A 7,032-nucleotide genomic window follows, 5' to 3' on the forward strand; every position below is an offset into this window, starting at 1 on the left:
TTAATGGTTATTTTAAATGTGATCATTTGGTTAAGTTGGTGTGTGTCAGATTTCTTTATTTTCAAATCACCTCGTTCCTTTTGTTACTTATAATGTATAAGGAGATACTCAGAGACTGTGAATATCCTATTTTTCTAATCATTCACCCAGTGGTGTTAATATCTATTAATAATTATTTCCTTATCAATTATTATTTTGGTGGTTACAAATTGATTTGTTTAAAAGATTTTATTTGTTTATTTGACAGGGAGAGACACAGAGAAAGAGGGAAGACAAGCAGGGGGAGTGGGAGAGGGAGAAGCAGGCTTCTCACTGAGAAGGGAGCCTAATGCAGGGCTTGATCCCAGGACTCTGGGTTCATGACCTGAGCTGAAGGCAGACACTTAATGACTAAGCCACTCAGGTGACTCCACAAAATGATTTTTTAAATATTTATTTATTGTAGAGAAAAAGAGTACACGGATGAAGGGGCAGAGGGAGAGAGGACCTCAAGCAGTCTCCCCACTAAGCACAGAGCCTGATGCAAAGCTCCATCTCAGGACTCTGAGATCATGACTGGAGTGGAAATCAACAGTCTGATGTTTAACTGACTGAGCAATCCAGGTGCCCCACAAAATGATGTTTTAACGTTATCAATCCATCTACATTTATTAATTGGCATTCCTCTGTAAAGATGAGTTTTCCCTCCACTTGTACCCTTGCCCTTTGCGTATTTTATCAACTCACAGATTCTTTTTCACTCAATATGTTATAATGAATTGCATTCCTTATTTTTATCATTCAAATTGCCCATTTGGTCCCTCAGAAGAACCTTTAATCTGGCCTCTGTGTCCTTTGACATTTTCCATCGGTTTGTGAATGCTTATCTGGTTATTTTTAATTGAGTGTCAGATATTGCATTTAGATAACTGTAAAAATAGTTTGAGGCCTAGAATAATATTATCTTTCTCCAAGGAGGATTTATATTTGCTTCTGGCAAGAGGTTAAGGCCACTAGCAATTCTAGATCACCTTAATCCAGTTGGAGGACATGAGAGGATTTGAAGCTAGGAGGGCTAGCCTATTTCTGGTTTACCATTATTTCCAGTGTAGTCCTTTGGATCCCACCTTATAGCCTGTCGTCACTCCCCTCTGACCTTCCTCAATTTATATCCCTCCCTCTGTTAGTCTGTCAAAAGTTCTGCTTAGCTTCTCAACCACCTCTTTGGGAAAAGTGCCTCTAAATGTTCTGCTCACCTCCATGGATTTGTTATTTTCATTCTTCATTTTAGCTCCTAGAATGATTTTAAAAATATTTTGTTAAAAAAAGAAAAAGAAAAACAAAAGACAAACAAAAATATTTTGTTCAACTTTTGTGGGTTTTCTCAGTAAGAATGTAAGCCTGAATTACCAAATCAATTACTGGAAGTGAAAGTTCCCCTTACCACAGAGTTGACTTTTAAAAATAAAAATATTGTCATGTCGTTTTTCTAATTAAAACATTTCAGTGACTGCCTGTTTTTGGTTTAGACTCACAATCCCAAGATCAAGAGTCACATGCTCCACCAACTGAGCCAGTCAGGTGTCCCCTGCCTATTTTTCTTCAGAATCGTTTATTAGGCCTGAAGGTCTATATCTTCAAATCATCTCCAGCCACTCTTCCTCTCGCTTCTACTTTCCAGACCCACTGGCTCTCTTCTGCATGCCACACTTCCACAATTCTGGTTTTGCACACACGGTTCCCATCTCCTGACCATTGTTAACTGTTCCCACCCATCTCTCTCTGATCAAGTTAATGCTTAATCATCAGAGCTCAGTCAAATGTTTCTTCACTAAAGAAGCCCTTCCTGGCTCCCCCAGCCTAGATTCATCTCTGTCCTGGCACCCTGCTCTTCCTCTCAAAGCATTTACTGAAGTTTGTAATTATATGTTGATTTGAGTAAAATTTGTTTTCTTCCATATGCTAAATGCAGGCATGGATCCTGTCCATTTTGCTAACCAGTGCATGCCCAGCAACTACTCATAGCGAGTGTTCAATAAAATAGTGGAATGAATAAAAATGATCATCAATCAACAAGTCATTTTCTCAGCCATTTATCTATGCAATTAGCCCATTTATTTCCACCACCAGGACTGTGCTTCGGGTTTTGATGATGCAGCTGACATTCCTGGTTTTTAACTTTGAAGTCTGATTTTTTAAAAAGTTTCAGTTTCCATTTTTCTTATGGTCTCATTGCTTTCATGTCAAAAGAGCATTATTTTTAATCAAAGAAACATTGTTTTTTTGGTGACTTCCAAAACTTTAAAACCAAGAGATTACCTTGGTTTCAGGGTAAACATACTTAGCATTGAGAACAAGTCATTCAGATTCTTGATTCTCAATTTAGCTAACTCTTTAGAGTGTAAAAAATAAGAATTTCAGGCAGGTGATGAAATAAAAATAACATATCACATAATATTGTAAATATTTTCTTTTGCTTAATATAGATTTTCCTGGTAAATACCATCAGTTTTGCATTTGAAGATAAAAAAAGTTGCTTCTTTGGAGTTTGTAGGCAAGAAGTCAATAAATAATGGGAACTGTAATTGATAATATGAGATTTTGTTTCAAAACCAAATTTACGCTTACATTACTAGAAACTTATAAGAGCCTTCACTGATTTTTTATTTTCATATTTTACTATGCTTGACTTGGAGTTGGCTATTTTTTTCTCCCTCTAAACCCATAGAACATACGAATGTCAACTGTTTCATTTCTTTAGCCTCGGAGTAATGTCTTATTCAGTCAACTTCCTTGAATGGAATCTTCACTAACAAAGTTGGGTAAAGGAAACTGTAAGTTAGCTTAGGTTTAAAGGAATTACAGTTTACCTCTGCTGAAGAAATGAGTAGACATACCAACATTGGACAACACCTTACTTCCAAGCTTTGTGAAAATAAAACTCCCTCTTCTGCAAATGCGGAAAACAGTCCAATACTTTTTTTTTTCCGATTTTATTTATTATTTGACAGAGCAAGACACAGCAAGATAGGTAACACAAGCAGGGGGAGTGGGAGAGGGAGAAGCAGGCTTCCTGCTGAGCAGAGAGCCCAATGCAAGGCTCGATCCCACGACTCTCAGATCATGACTCAAGTCGAAGGCAGATGCTTAAGGACTAAGCCACCCAGGCACCTCAGTCCCGTACTCTTTAAAAAGATATACTTTCAAGATTCCTAACTAACCTTCATGTCAATTGAAGGAATCAGTGTGTTTGCTCTATAGCTTTAGAAGTGGGGATATCCTTAGATATAGCAGCAAGCAGTGCTAGCTTCTCCCCTACCTTTAGTCTTCATTATCCAACCATCTACTAACCATCTCCACTTAGATATCTATTACATCTCAATCTTAACATGTCCAAAATTACAGTTTCCCCTTGCTCCCAAAAGCCTGCTTCCCACAATCTGCACCATCTCAAAGACTGACAACTACATTCTTTTAATTGCTCAAGCTACAAAGTGACAGGTCATTCCTAGCTCTTCTGTTTCCCCCGTACCCCAGATCCAATTCAGCAGCAAACCCTCTCAGCTCTACCTTCAACATGTGTCCAGAATCTAATCACATCATCACTGCCATGGTTACCACACTTGTTCATTCCCTAGACTATTAACTGATCTTGCTTTCGCTCTTGCCATCTTACAAGGTTCTGCTACACATAGCAGCCAGAATTATTCTTTTAAAATGTAAATTATATAGATTTTTATGTCAAGGTTGAATCCACAGTCCCTACCATGGGCCTAAAAGGTATGAAATCTGGCTGCTCCTTTGACCTCTTCAGCAGAACTCTTTTGTTCATTCCACTCCAATCAAACCGGCTTTTCTGATTTTCCTCTAATATGCCAAATTTACTTCTACCTCAGAGCCTTTGCATAGGTTGTTCTGTTTACCTGGAGTGTTCTTTCTCTAAATATCCTCATGGCTAGCTGCTGTATCTTCTTCAGGCTTCTGCTTAAATATTTCCATTTAGGAAATGCCATTCCTGCATGGCACATCACTTTAAAAATTCACCTCATTCCCTTATTCACAGCTTAACACCTTAGCCAGAGTAACTATATATCTCAGTTTATCCAGGGCAGTCTTGGTTTCATCTGCATTGTCTTGACGTAATTATAGATGATTATTCTCAAAGTGTTCTTATTTGATAAATTATGTGGTTGTATACACTTAGCATGTCTTATTTGTACAGCTTTCATCATCACCTGATGCCACTTCTATCTCTTCCCATTAGAATGTTGATAAGAGTTGACCATTTTATTCTCTGCTATATCCCTAGCACTTAGAAGTGCCTAGAACACATATTCAAATATGTGATAAATGAATGAATGAACAAATGAATGAATAAGTTGGGGTCATTAACTATCTGATTATCTTAAGTGTTCTTTTGGGAAGTAGGGAGGAAGAGATAAATAAGACATAGTTCCTATTCAATGTATAAGCTCCACCTGAGAGATTCTGTTTGAATGGTCTTGTGTAGAGACTAGAAATATTTATTTTTAAAGTGGCTCCAGTAATTTTCAGGGATAGGTCAACCTAAAAACCTATGGCTCAGGAGTTATCTGCATAGTGGAGGAGTCAAATGAAAGGCAGGCAGGCATCAAAATCATCCCTCTTCAGTGAATGGCAAGGGAAATCCAGTATCCAAATCACTATTTGAAGTTTAGACATCAACATGAAAACTTATACTATGTACATGATACTTCACAGTGTGGCTGGCCAGGACTACTGATGAGTTAAATTCCTAAATTCCATTTTTGTTACTGAGAAAAGTCTTGAGTATTGGCTTTGCAGAGCCTGAATGGCAAAAAGAGAAACTATTATGGGCTAGAATGTCTCATGATAATATAAATGAGGACAGGGAAGTTGCCCCACAGAGAACTGATTCTGGGACCTGATGAAATGAGCACTTGGACACAATTTATTTGCAAGGAACAGCTTTGGAACCAAACCCATTAGGGTACATACCCTAATTATATCCTTAAGATAAACTCACACCAGTATAAATGCTGTTAACTCAGATGAATCTCTGAACAAAATTTTCATCATCTTTAATTAATTGGGAATTCACTTTTTCAAAAAGTAAGTGGCTTTTTTCCCCTTATTAAATGTAGATATGGGGCACCTGGGTGGCTCAGTGGGTTAAAGCCTCTGCCTTCGGCTCAGGTCATAGTCCCAGGGTCCTGGGATCAAGCCCTGCATCAGGCTTTCTGCTCAGCTGGGAGCCTGCTTCCTCTTCTCTCTGCCTGCCTCTCTCCCTACTTGTGATCTCTGTCTGTCAAATAAATAAATAAATCTTTAAAAATAAATGTAGATATACTCCAAATAGAAACAACTGAGTTTCTTAACATGCTAAAGAATAATAACTCTAGATACTTCAAGAAATCTGCTGCTGGTAATTCTCTCCTCTGACAATATGCAGTTAGGCTTAACTCCTCATTATATATTCTTAGCACTTTGCCTGTATACCTCTATTCTAGCGCTATCACCATAGTGTGTTTGTTTATTTTTCTATTTGGCCACACCCTGGAAGTCTCCTTCCCTCCCAGTCTCCCAGCCCATCTCAAGTGTTTTAAAAGACTATGAACTCGGGGTGCCTGGGTGGCTCAGTGGGTTAAAGCCTCTGCCTTCGGCTCAGGTCATGATCCCAGGGTCCTGGGATCGAGCCCCGCATTGGGCTCTCTGCTCAGCGGGGAGCCTGCTTCCCTTCCTCTCTCTCTGCCTGCCTCTCTGCCTACTTGTGATCTCTGTCTGTCAAATAAATAAACAAAAAAATCTTATTCCTTTAAAAGACTATGAACTCACAGACACATGAAAAAGTGCTCAACATTACTCGGCATCAGGGAAATACAAATCAAAACCACAGTGAAATACCACCTCACACCAGTCAGAAAGGATGAAATTAACCAGTCAGGAAACCACAGGTGTTGGCAAGGATGCAGAGAAAGGGGAACCCTTCTACACTGTTGGTGGGAATGCAAGCTGGTGCAGCCACTCTGGAAAACAGCATGGAGGTTCCTCAAAAAGTTGAAAATAGAGCTACCCTATGACCCAGGAATCACACTACTGGGTATTTACCCTAAAGATACAAATGTAGTGATCCGAAGGGGCACATGCACCCGAATGTTTATAGCAGCAATGTCCACAATTGTCAAACTATGGAAAGAGCCCAGATGTCCATCAACAGATGAATGAATAAAGAAGATGTGGTGTATATATATGTGTGTGTATGTGTATGTATATATACATACACATACACACACACACATACATACAAACACACAATGGAATACTACATAGCCATCAAAAAACACGAAATCTTGCCATTTGCAACAATGCAGATAGAACTAGAGGGTATTATGCTAAGTGAAACAAGTCAATCAGAGAAAGACAATTACTATATGATCTCTCTGATATGAGGAATTTGAGAGGCAGGGTGGGGATTGTGAGGGGAAAGGAGGGAAAAATGAAACAAGATGGGACTAGGGAGGGAGACAAACTGTTAAGAGACTCTTAATCTCAGGAAACAAACTGAGAGTTGCTGGAGGAGGGGGTTAGGGATAGAGTGGCTGGATGATGGTCACTGGGGAGGGTATGTGCTATGGTGAGTGCTGTGAATTATTTAAGACTGATGATTCACAGACTTGTACCTCTGAAAAAATTAATACATTATATGTTAATTTTTTAAAAAGACTGTGAACTCTTAAAGCTTACCTAGGGAATATCTTCAAAGTGAAGAATCCCTTGCTTTCTGAGATTCAGATTCAGAAAGTCTAGGATGGGGCTGGAGAATCTGCAGCAGACTTTCACAGGCCATCTGAATGGTCAGTTCACAGACTCTACTATAAGAAACAGACAGAGTAGGAACTATCTTAGTCATCATTGCATAACTAGTACCCGGCACACATACACCCAATAAATGTATTCTAAATCAACTGAATGAATGATCCAGAAAACATCTGCGGACTTCTCTGAGGGAATCATTTTGTATAGACCCAAAACCAGTTAAATCAAACAGCACTT

The sequence above is a fragment of the Lontra canadensis genome, unplaced genomic scaffold (assembly GCF_010015895.1).
Source record: "Lontra canadensis isolate GAN:19392208 unplaced genomic scaffold, GSC_riverotter_1.0 scaffold6, whole genome shotgun sequence".
Lineage (NCBI taxonomy): Eukaryota > Metazoa > Chordata > Mammalia > Carnivora > Mustelidae > Lontra > Lontra canadensis.